The 12,536-nt window shown below is 36.6% G+C and overlaps 1 protein-coding gene across 7 annotated transcripts in view; it reads left to right on the top strand.

Annotated features, from left to right (window-relative positions):
- Nucleotides 1–281: 281 nt before the first annotated feature.
- BTBD10 (BTB domain containing 10) overlaps nucleotides 282–12,536 on the top strand; it is a 74,914-nt gene continuing 62,659 nt past the window's right edge. For 3 of the 7 annotated variants that reach the window (XM_032240828.1, XM_032240824.1, XM_032240819.1), the window contains exon 1: nucleotides 282–481. The gene's annotated coding sequence lies outside the window, so the exon portion shown is untranslated. Of the gene's footprint in view, nucleotides 482–710; nucleotides 3,897–12,536 lie in introns of those variants that run through there. The other 4 variants (XM_032240830.1, XM_032240825.1, XM_032240821.1 and 1 more) reach the window with 3 other exon arrangements.

Here is a 12,536-nt window from a genome sequence, read left to right as displayed (position 1 = left end):
GACGCTGTCCGCTTTTCTATAACGGTGACAGAAAGCCAAGGGGAAAACGTAGGATTCAAAGGTTTGAGGGTAACAGGCCTCAGCCACTCGGGCTCGAGGCCGATTCCGAGCTGCTGCCTGTGAGGAGAGGTCGCGCTGCGCCTTCGTCTCGGTTCGGCCAGCACGCAGGCTGAGAACCCAAGCCAAGCCGCCGCGCCCTCAACTGCCTTCTCCCTCGATACCCCGCCCACCTCTGGGCGGAGAGCACCGTTATCGCGAGAACGCGGCTGGCCTCGCCTCTTGGGATTGCGAGCTCTCGCGAGAAGGGGCGAGGAGCCGGCCTGCAACCTGCCGGTGCAGCTCTGCTACTCGCAGCGGTCTCAGTGGCCGCCTCTACAGCCACCTCCAGAGGGATCTGACTGAGGAGGAAGTGGAGGTGTCAGCGGCCTCGGTTTTTGCCCCAATTTTCTGTGGGCACTGAAGGGGGACTACAGGTTCGAGAGTGAGTTTACTCAGCTGGGGAACTCGGCGGGGGCGGCGCGGGAGGATGGGCTTGGCCGGGGCGAAAGAGGAAAGGGGCGGAGGGCGAATCTGGGCGTGAGAGCCGAACTGCTGTGGCGGTGGTCTGGACGGCCGGACCCTCCTCGGGGACCGTGCATGGCGTTTTAGGCTCCGGCCAGGGGCACCCAATTAGAAGAGGCCAGGATGGGGGTTGAGTTTTCGGGCTGCAGCTTTTGGGTTGCGAGTCCGGAGGCCTTTCCCTGCGGATGAAGGCGATACCCTCATCCCTTCTTTCCAGGGCGGAGGAACCCCGTGCCCCGCCCCTTCCCTGTCATCTCCGACGGACGCAGAGACTTCCTGAGGAGGGCGCATCACAATAGGGGATAAGGTGGTGGGAAGCCTCCCTCTGGGTGAGGAGTAAGACCCCACTAATGTGCTGCGTGGTTTTATGCTGTAACCGTTTTTTACGTATGAAAGCTTTGTTTTCCCAAAACTTGCACGGAAAAGGTTCTGATGTCTTTCTTCTTAAGATGCAGGTGCCCTGACACCCTTATCTTTGGGAATGGGGTGGGGGAAGGTGAGACATCGTTTAGTAATTTGTTAGTGTGGGCTACTGTGACTGTCCCTGGGCCTCACAGATTTCTTGCTTCTCCTTTCTCAGTATTCTGAGTCCATGATGAAAAGTCACTTGTCCAGACGTGCTGAAAGATACAGCTTCACTTGCTTGTGGCTTTGTGCACTTAGCAAACAAGATTATTTTATGAAGATGTATTATATTTCAGAATTTTCATGCTTTTTATTTAAATTAGCAATCTAAATGCAACAGCACACGATATTGATTGTATTCGGACAACTGAGTTCCTTCCGACCTCTCTCCTCCCAATCCCCAACTACACGAATTTGACCAAAATCTTTTAGAGAGGGGTTAGGAATACATTTTCAATGAAAGAGACTGTAGAAATCGGAATAAGAGATATAATAATGCAGCCATAAGGGCCAAAAGAGTTGAAGGGCTAAAAGATTGAAGTTCAGGCCTGAAATCCAGACTCAGTTGTCATTTGAATATAAAGCTGAAAGCAGTAAAATACTTGGGATGGGATTTGAAAGTGGACTAAGACTGTTAAAAAAAAAAAGTGAGAAGAATTATTTCTGATAAGATAAATGTGTTTTATAAATTTTCCGAAGATTTCTCAGCGTGTATGACCTAACTGCTATTAGGTCAATACGTGCAAAATAGGAGGGGAGGTTCTGAAGCATGGAATGTGGTAAGGAACCACCAGAGTAACAGTGTTCAATCAGGAAAGCTTTTAGTGTTTCAATAATGTTTTTGTGTTCTTTCACCTTTTTTCTTACTCTCAAAAAAGCTTTCAAATGGACTTTTATCCCTCTAATTATGTTACTCTTCCCACCAGTCTGAATTTTCTTCTTTCTAAGCTGTGTGAATTTTAAAAATTATTAACTATTGATTTGCAAACCACTGTGGTCTTCTTTTGGCTTTTTATAATAAGTGACTTAGGGAATTATGGAGGTGATATGGAAAATATTATGCACCTTTCAAAGCCATAGCATGAGCAACAAACTCACATGCCTTCGGGTACTAGTCAGAAAATTAAAGGGAGGGAGCTGCACTATGCCTTGTCAGAGAGACATCCAATTCTCAGGTCTACCTAATCAGTGCCATATATAAGTATGGACCCCATCTTCAGCATTCTCAAGAGAACCCAGAAATCTAGATTTTTGCATGCAGTGTCTTGCTTTTTAATAATATTGACAACTGTTGTCATTGGGCACATCCTGTTAAAAGAAAAAAGAAGAAAAAATATTGACAATTAAAACCATTAAAAATACTTTGCAGCTGAATCAAACCCAAACCTGTCTGTAGTTGTTTTCGGCTCTCCAGTTTAGAAGCTCTGCTATAGATCAGAATTCATAAATTTTATGTCTGGAAAAAAAGGTTTAAAGCAAGTTTGAAGTTTCAGACTTAAGGGGTCTTGGGAAAAATGTCACATCTAGTTGAAAACAGTAGTTAAGTTTAATGGCTGTTAAGTATAGTAGGGCAAATTGAACTAGTATTTACTATAATGTTTTAACTGTGGAAATAACTGAAGAAAAAAAGTCTCAATATTTATGGTTTAATAACTCAGTTCTGAGCAAAGCTGATTTATAGGTATCTTGTACAGAAATTGGATTATTTAGAAGCTCTTTATTGCACTTGCAGCTAATATGTAAAATTAAATACAAGAGACCCTCTACAGTCCATCTCAGGATTTGAATGTTTATTGTTTGCTGTGCTATTCCACATTGTCTTCCTAGGCATTGACTTTTACCAGAATTAAAATTACTGGATTTTATTCCATGCCAGATGGAGGTTGGAAGCGTTTGGCAACAGGATGGAAAGAAATAGGTGGAGAAAGTGTGATGTGAAGCAAATGCTCTTGTGCCCCTTCCTTACATTGTTCATTAAAAGATTGATTTGTGTTAGTTTTTCTTGTAAGAAGAATAGGTACATTAATTGATTAAACTTAGTGCCCTATACATAGTACAGTTCAATAACATGAGTGGAATTGACCTTTGCGGATTAAGCCTCATTTACCCATTAATGTGAAGTAATTTAATCACATAATCTGATTCATACCTAGTTGGGTTATGGGGAATGGGAGTGCTAGAGGTCAAACCTAAGTAAGAGGTGGTTTTTAGGCATATAGAGGGCAAGTTGAGGGTCCTCACTGGGGATAAGGGTGAGAAGGAGGTTAGGTTAAGTAAGGGAGAGAATTTTGAAAAGGAAGATGCATTGATTAAAACCCACTTGTATATTGTGCAGTTTTACAAAGAGGTCCACCTTTTATAGCTGAATGTATCATAACTTGTTCAGAGACTACATAGAATACTGGTTTTTAATCAGGACTGCTTTGGGAATTTGCAGACTTGATTTTCTTCATTTTAGCTCAGTCATCTCAGGTCAAGCTAGGCTAATAACTCTCCATCCAATCCCTGCTTCTCTCTGACATAGGAAATGAAAGAAGAGGAGATAGTATTATGTTTGTGAGGTGCTCCTGTTGAAGAGTTTTACAATTATTTCTGAAGAATTTGTTTTATATTTGAGAAGATTGTGCTTGTTGAAGGGGGAACCATTGTTTTCGTCTCTAGGTGTTTCTGCCATGACTCATAAAGTACGAAGTTCTTTTTTGGAAATAGCTTTCCCCCTTCTTCCCATCCCGAGTTGCAGTCCCAAAGGAGGATTAGGGGAGGCTAGGGGAAGGGATTGAGTATACTTTTGTTCAGTGCCTTATGATTCAGTTTTTGAGACTCCCAATTCTTAGGATGTACATTGTCTATTCATTTGTATGGTAGGCTTGTCTGAGCAGGCTGGACTACTGTGAGGGAGAAGGAAATGGCACATCTACAGTTCTAACTGGGTAAGTTTAATTTGCAGTTGAAGTAATAAGAGGTTTTTTTCTCATTGAATTCAGTTATATTTTTATTGTCATCTATTTGAATTCTTTTTGTTGTTGATTCTGAACTGAAAGTAAGGCAGGTTGGGAAGGTACAGCTGTTACCTTCTCTTGTTTATGGAAGAACAACTGTTAAAAAATTTTCCCACTTTTTAATAGAATCTTCATCAGAGTTCAAGCCAGTGTTGCATTTCCCTTAATATATCTTGCTCTGGTTTACTTTGGGATCTCTGAAACTGAGAACTAGTTTGCTAAGAATGTATCAATCTATAACTTGAAGATGGGAGGTGAACAATCAGAATTCAAAAAGATGCTTTCTGATAAAGGATTAAAAAATAGGCAGTGGGAATACAATGAGCTGTGTATTTGAAATAGTAGAAACTTGAATGTAAAGAGGAAAGATTTTAAGTTAAATATGTAAACTTATGCACAGATTTCTCAATATTGTAAGTTATTGTTGCCAGTGAAAGCATCTTTCTTCATGCTGTTAATAGTTTAATAATGTTATTCTGTTTAAAAATGTAAGGTGTCTGATTATATGGTACATATTTTTAGTCTTTGTAGTTGAAATGAGTGATCTATTAGTAATTTTGGTGACAAATTGAAGTTATTATTTAGTATTTAACTGGTAATGAAAGTCTTTTATAGTGAATTACTGATTGAAGTACTTGATTAGAAACTATAAAAAACACTTTTCTAAGGTTATTTTATTTTTTATTTTATTTTATTGTCTTGTTTGTTTTCCCCTCCACCCACAGAAGCTATAGGAACTAAGGTCATTTTAAATCATAATCACACTTTTCTTCTTGAAATGTCTTATTTATTATCATTTACTTCTGAGTTTAAAGCCCACTGTTAGCTCTATGACATTAATGTTAACCTGTCTAAGCCTTTGTTTCCTCACATGAAAAATGTATATAGAACATAATTGTCAGGGATTTTTTCTTTCCTTTTTTTTTTTGGAGATGGAGTCTTGCTCTGTTGCCCATTCTGGAGTGCAGTGACACGATCTTGGCTCACTGTAACCTCTACCTCCTGGGTTCAAGCAATTCTCCTGCCTCAGCCTCCCAAGTAGTGGGGACTAAAGGCGCACACCACCACGCCTGGCTTTTTTTTTTTTTTTAATTTTGATTTTTTAGTTGAGATGGGGTTTTACCGCGTTGCCCAGTCTGGTCTTGAACTCCTGAGCTCAGGCAGTCTGCTCCCCTCGGCCTCCTAAAGTGCTGGTACTAGGATTACAGGCATGATCCACTGCACCTGACCAATTGTCAAGAATTTAAGGATGAGATGAAATAAAGTATGTAAAAGTGCTCTTAAATAGTAAAATGATATATAAGTTGTTAACACTTTGTTCTGTGTTTAAGCTCAGGAAATAGCATACTGGCATTATTGCCTCCTTCTCCTACCTCTCTATCTCCAGTGATCTTGAAACATATCCATTAGTTAAATGTACATTCACATCTGGCTGTCTCATTTGGAGAGGACAAGTTCAAATGACTATTTACTGCCTTGCCAATATCACTCCTCCTTTGGAAATTACAAAGCTTTTTCTTTTTCTTTTCTTTTTATTTGTTCGATAAGCATTGAACAATAGGAAGCTCTTTTTCTTGTTTTTCATGTTGGCATGTATTGGCTGATATCTGGTATTCTGTGTAATATGAATGCTAGGTAGAAAAGTAGGCGAAAGGGAAGAGATTAGAGTGAAAAGAAAGATGGTGTGGCATTTTAAAAATTGTCTTTTGGAATACTGTTGTCTACCTCTAAAAAACCATTTTTTACTAATTTGGATTGTTTTCCTTTAACGTATTTGACTATTATTGCTTGTAGCAGATGAATAGAAAATTTTCCTATTCTATTTGTAGACTACATGAAATGTCAGCTTAAGAATAAATGTCATCCCAAGAAACCAAGTGGGTTTGGAAAAAAATAAAAAATAAGTAAAATTCTAGTGCTCAGATACCTGAGAAAGAACCTTGGGTACAAAATTGTACAAGTGTGTTTATGATTTTCTCATTTTTGGGTGGCACACAAATAGTGCTGAATTGTTTTAAAGGTAATTATTTTATTCAGGACAATTTATTTTATATAATGCAGGCTTGAATTTGATTTTTCTCACATCAAGATAGCAAGCAATATGATCTGGTTTTTTTGGCTCTTCATTTGTTCGTTTAGAATTTTCTTATAGAAGACCATAGCCTCCTGTAAGATGGTTAACTGTGAGACATTCTTGTTTCTTTTTTAATTTTCCAAATTGTTGGAGTTTTTCTTTTAAAAGAGAATAATTATTAGAGAGACTAGTAAGACTATGAAACTGTTATACTGAAAGTAACTTTAAAACCATTAATACACCAATTTTTGGAAGAGGAAACAAATACAAATCAAGCCCCTTAACTGATTTTGATCAAAGATATTTGCAGGCAGTAAGATGGCTGAGACTAGAATACAAATTCACACGTCTTCTGATATGGAGTAGTTTGTTCCAGTGATCCCCCTAGTGGGTTTTGTGTGCTTCTGGGATTATATGAAAAACTTGTTCATTGTGCTGTACAAAGAAAGCAATAGAACTTCTATTTCTTTTTTACTGTATCCTTTTTAAATTTCCATTTCGTGTGTGTATGTACTATTTAGACAATACTGGTGTGATAGTATATGTGCATTGTTTATAAATATATATGTGTGCAGCTGTCTGTGTTAGTTGAACTCAACATGTTAAGGAAAGGACAAACTGCCATATTTTAAAGTGGTACGACATCTTTAATCATTTTTGCTTCCCTAGTGAATTATATTATTTAGCAGTAGACTGGGCCTGGCATAGTGGCTCATGCCTGTAATCCCAGCACTTTGGGAGGCCGAGGAGGATGGATCACCTGAGGTCAGAAGTTCAGGAACAGCCTGGCCAACATGGTGAAACCCCATCTCAACTAAAAAAAAAAAAAAAATTAGCTGGGTGTGGTGGCAGGTGCCTGTAATCCCAGCTACTTTGGGAGGCTGAGGAAAGGGAATCGCTTGAACCCAGGAGGTGGGGATTTCTGTCTCAAAAAAAAAGAAAGAAAAGAAAAAGAAAAACAGTAGACTGGAACAGTTTATTTATTTATTTATTTTTGAGGCAGGGTCTCATTATGTTGTCCAGGCTGGCCTCAAACTTCTGGGCTCAAGCGATCCTCCCCCTTCATCCACCCAAGTAGTTAGGATTACAGGCACACACCACCACACCCAGCTTGAATGGCTGTTAATTTTGAGATTGTTTTATGATGAGTACTTTGAAAAATTTTCTATAAAAATGGATTTCTTTGGAGTAATTCCTTTCTGACTGTAAAAGTAATGTACATTATGTGCAACTGGGGACATTTAGCAAGGGACAAAGAAGAAAATGGTACTGTAATCCCATGACTCAATGATAATTGCTTCCAGTCACAAATATATGTGTGTACACAGATACGTACATACACACATGGATATTACATATACCACTCACTATTTATTTATTTGGGTTATGTAAGTCACTGTATGGTTTAAATATCTAAAGTATATCAAAAGAGAACTCAGAAGTTTTGATTACATCCCTATTACCTTCACCCGAGTCCAACTCTGCCCCTATAGGTAACCATTGTGATTAATGTCTTATTTACACTTTGAGTTTTCTTTTACAAAAATAAATAAATATATGTATATTTGTCTTTGCATATATGTACATATTTTTAAATTTCCCCTTTATGTCACAAAAGGTAATATGCTGAATACAGCTTGTTCTGTACCTACCTGTTTTTTTTTTCTTTTTATCATGAGTGGGATTAGTGCCTTTATAGCTGTTGTTATTTAACCTAACAATGTATCTTTGATATTAATCTATATTAGTATATGGAGAGCTTCCTTTTTCTTTTTTATAGATGCATAGTATTCTATTGTGTGAATGCATAGTTTATTCAGTTAGCTTCTTTTGATGCACATTCAGATTGTTTTTAGTCTTTTACCATTACAAATAATGCCACAGTGAATATATTTGCAAATATTTGTGGAATATTTGTGGAGTTGTGTCTTGTAAGTAGGAGTGGTAAATTTATGTGTAATGTTGTTGGATATTAAAAACTCCTCCCTACAGGGGTTATATCATTTGTGTTTTTCTTTATCTTTTTTTTTCTTTTTTTTTTTGAGACAATATTTCACTCTGTCACCTAGGCTGGAATGCATTGGCATGATCATAGCTCACTACAGCCTCGACCTCCCAGGCTTAAGTGATCCTCCCACCTCAGCCTCCCAGGTACCTGAGACTACAGGCATGTGCCACCATGCTTAACTAATTTTTGTATTTTTTAGTAGAGATGAGATTTCACCATGTTGCCCAGGCTGGTCTCAAACTCCTAGGATCAGGTGATCTGTCAGCCTCAGCTTCCCAGAGTGCTAGGGTTACAGGTGTGAGTCACTGCTCCAGGCCCTCATTTATGCTTTTCATTGGCAGTGTATGCCAGTATTGAGCATGCTTTTCCACAGCTTTACCAAAAGTGTATATGGTCAAAATTGGAGGTATTGATTTGCATTTCTTTTATGAACGAGGTTGAACATATTTTTATGTTTAAGGCCATTTGCCTTTATTTTTCTGAGGTTTGCCCATTTGTTTTTGTAGACTCTGTTTTGGAGAAGAGAAGTTGTCTTTTTCTTTCCTTCTTTAAGGAGCTCTTTATTATACTGTGAAATTAGCCCTTTTAATATAGGAAAAACATTAGTTGTTTTTAAAACCTTATTTTTTTCTGTGCTTTTTGCAAATAGTGGTGCTTTTCATAGGCAAATAGGAAAGGCTTTCCCTCCTTCCCGGTTGTCAGTGAAATCACCCATATTTTTTCTGGTATTTGTGTGGTTCCAATTTTTACATTTAGATAGTTTATTCATTTGGAGTATATCCTTGTATGTGGTATGAGGTATGGATTCAGTTTCATGTTTTCCTGAGTGTTTATTCAGTTGTCCCAATACCATTTATTAGTGTCTCTCTTTTTCTCAATGACTTGAGATATCACTTTATCATATATTGAATTTCTTTATGTTTTAGAGCTCTGTTTCTGGACCTTTAATTCTCTTCTATTGGTTGGTTTGTCTTTTCATGTACCATAGACTTTTAATTATTGAAATGAGCCTTAATTCAAAGATCTTTGAATATAAGAACATTTTAAGTTTTCTTAAAATGGAATACTACCTATAATACTGAGATACACAGCTGTGTAAAGTGTTTCTTTGTGAGCATGTATTTTGTCTCAGGGCAAATTTTAGATTCCTTAAAATGAAGCCCTTAGAGGCTAAATAACTTCTTTGGTGGAGAAGGTTCTGGTGTTTCTGCCTCTAATTATGAGGGCAATATGGTAGCTACCAGACACATATGGCTATTTAAATTTATATTAAAAATAGACAATTAAAAGTTTAATTCTTCAGTTGTAGCCACATTTCAGGTGCTCAATAGCTACATGTAGTGACTGCTTTTCAGACAATGCAGACATAAAACATTTCCATTACCATACTGTTGTGACAATGAAAAGTCCTGTTGAGCAGTACTGTAGTCTAGAACTTGAATTGTATTTAATAGATCCTTTTCTAGTCTGCTGAATTGATGGCTGATAGGCAAAAATCTGAAAGGAATGGAAGGTAAAGGGAATAATGAAGAGGTCAGAATGGAACAGCATATCTGAAAAAGCATAAAAGCATTATGGAAGGAAAATGTTGTTTAAAATATTGTCTGACTTTGTTTAAAGGTTAAGGAGTTGCTTCTTAAGAGTTGACTATGATTTCCTTCAATTTAGGCATCGGCTTCAGGAGGATTGCCTGTATTAACTGATACTATGTCAAGGTGTTTCTGGTTTTGAAGTCAACACTTTTTGTCATAGTAGAAAAGTAAAACATTGTTATTTCTTTAGGATATTAAAAAAATATGCCTTTTGAGTTTTAAGAAGGCAGCCTATGAACAGTTCTAGTTATTTACAGTGCTAATCATGTAATGTAGATACTTTGTAAATGCTTAAACTATGAAAAGATTTTTAAACATTTATTGAGCTCTTTGCAATAGGAAGGAAACAAATGAGTAACACTTGATTTCTTGAAGTGTTAATGCCTTGATTAAGGAGTCAGCAAAATTTGAATAGAAATTCTATAAAAGTGATAAAATTAATTAACACAAAGATTTATTCAAATCACCTCTGGAACAGAGCTCGGGTGGACCGAGCTGACTTTGGAAGTCTTACGTCTTGGTCAATTAGAGATTGTCCTTTAAATAAACAGACCCTACTTTTAATGGAAATACCATGGAGTTATGTTAAATCTGTTTGTTAGACTCTCCCTAGCAGCTATCAAAATGCCTGAAAGGTGCTAAGTGCTCAGTAAATAGATTCTGAATGAAAGAATAAATCAATTTTATTTAATTAAAAAAAATCTTTTTAATTTTTAAATTTTAATTTTCTTTGATTTTTTATTTTTAGACCTGGGGGTTGGGTCTCACTATGTTACTCAGGCTGGTCTTGAGCTCTTGAGTTCAATCAGGCAATCCTCCTATCTCAGCCTGCCAAGTAGGTGGGATTACAGGTGCATGCCACCATTCCTGGCCACTTTCATTTTATATGGTGAAATTAGTTACATAAAATTCAATCAGTTACAAAAATATCCTGAATAAAGTTCTCAGCTAAGCTTGCCTTGTTTTAACTGTAACAAATCAGAAAAGGAGAAGCCTTAACAATTGAAAGGGCGTCTGTGAGATTTAAATAGGTACATCTTTGAGGAATATTTTGGGAAACTTAGGGCTTGTTTGGTAATATCTTAAAATATGTTTCTAGGGATGTTACATTTTCTGTCTTTTATCCCCACTATCTTGATGTGTATTTCCTGAGAGCATTAGAAATTGAATTGTTACAATTTTTGCTCATTTGAGAGTGAGAGCCACATGATTGGTGCTCTTTGCCATAACTAAAATGTGGGTATAGGTATATGACAGTATTAAAGACTGCTTATAAATCTTTGTAATTCTTATTTCCTCTGCACTAGTGAATTATATTAAGTAAAATGTCCTTCAGTTTCTTTCTTCTTAATGTAGTTAACATTTTGTAAAAGCTTACATACAAATAGTACTAGGCTGTGGGGACACAAACATGAATCATACTTGGTTCTTGCCCTCAAGGATATTATAGTCTAACGGGGGACATTTGGCAGAAACATTTTCTATCAAATAGTATGAAGGAATAAAACAAAAAGGAAGTCTCCTTATTCCAGCATTTTCTCAGAGGCAACTAGTTGTAGTTTTATGTAATATTTCTAGACATTATCTTAACATATACAAGCACAGATGAGTGTGTGTGTATGTATGTGTTTAATTTGTTAATTTTCTTTAGTTCTGTTTTTTCTTTTTTTGTGTGTGTAAATATGGGATTACATAATGCGTATTTGTACCTTGCTTTTTAGCTTAATAATATGTTTTGAAATGTTTTCTGTATCAGTATCTATATATCTCATTTTTACTGGTTGCATGATATATTTCTGTAGATTTTTAGCCAATTAACTTGATGAACATTTAGATTGGTTGTAGATTTTTTTCTAGGACAAATAGTGCTATTTATCATGTCAGGGAGAGAAAGGAGATATATTCATTTTGTGTGTATGTGTGTATTAGCGTAGTGGTGTGTATAATTAAACAAGAGCTGAGCAAATCTTTAAAACTTAATGTGCCTAGCACTGTGTTATATAAGGTATCCTGTCTAACAGTTTGGTGGTTAAAATAGTAATAGATTACATAATGAGAATTGTGTCATTTTCATTTCATGTTTAAGGAAATTGGGGTCTTGAATGTTAAGAAACTTACAGAATCATACAAGTTTTTTTCTGATTCTAAAACTTCACTATTGTGGCAGAAGTAGAAATGAAAACTCACCAGTTTTCATTATCAAAAGTTTATGTATGTTGTTTGTGGCAGTGATAGGATGGCTATTGATTAAGTATGGTTGTTATGGTAATGGGACAGTGTGACTTGGGGATTTTTGATCAAAAAGTAGTTTCATTATGCCTTGCTAATATATTTGATGCTTTTAAGTGTTAATTAAAATCATTGCTATTTTTTTCTTTTAAAATTTAAATGCAATACAATTACTTCTTTCTAGTATATAGTTCTGTGAGTTTTGATAAAAGCATGCAGCTGTTTAACTACCACTACCACAATTAAGGTACAGAATAGTTCAATCACTCACCAAAATTACTTTGTGCTGTCCCTGTGTAATCACTTCAGCATTAACTCCTGGCTGATTTGTTCTCTGTCTTTATAGTTTTGTCTTTCCAAGAATGTCATGGAAAGGAAATCATATGGTATGTAACCTTTGAATCTGGCTTCTTTCACTTATCAGTGCTTTTAAGATTCATTCATGTTTTGTGTGTATTCAGTAACTTTTACCTACCTATGTTATTAGATACTGTTCCTCCTGTCTCTGAATCTCTTTTTAATTTTCGTCAGTCTTTCTTGCTCTTTATTCTGTGGATTGGGTAGTTTCTATTGATCTGTTTTCCAAGTTCCCTGGTTGTTGTTGTTATCTCCATATGCCGTTGTTCCTACTCATTTTTTGTTTTAGTTATTGTTTTTTTCAGCTGAAT

This window comes from Sapajus apella, unplaced genomic scaffold (genome assembly GCF_009761245.1).
Source record: "Sapajus apella isolate SASKATOON/1434 unplaced genomic scaffold, GSC_monkey_1.0 scaffold47, whole genome shotgun sequence".
Classification (NCBI taxonomy): Eukaryota; Metazoa; Chordata; class Mammalia; order Primates; family Cebidae; genus Sapajus; species Sapajus apella.
The sequence above is the reverse complement of the archived record's forward strand: the minus strand, read 5'-3'. Positions and strand labels throughout refer to the sequence as shown.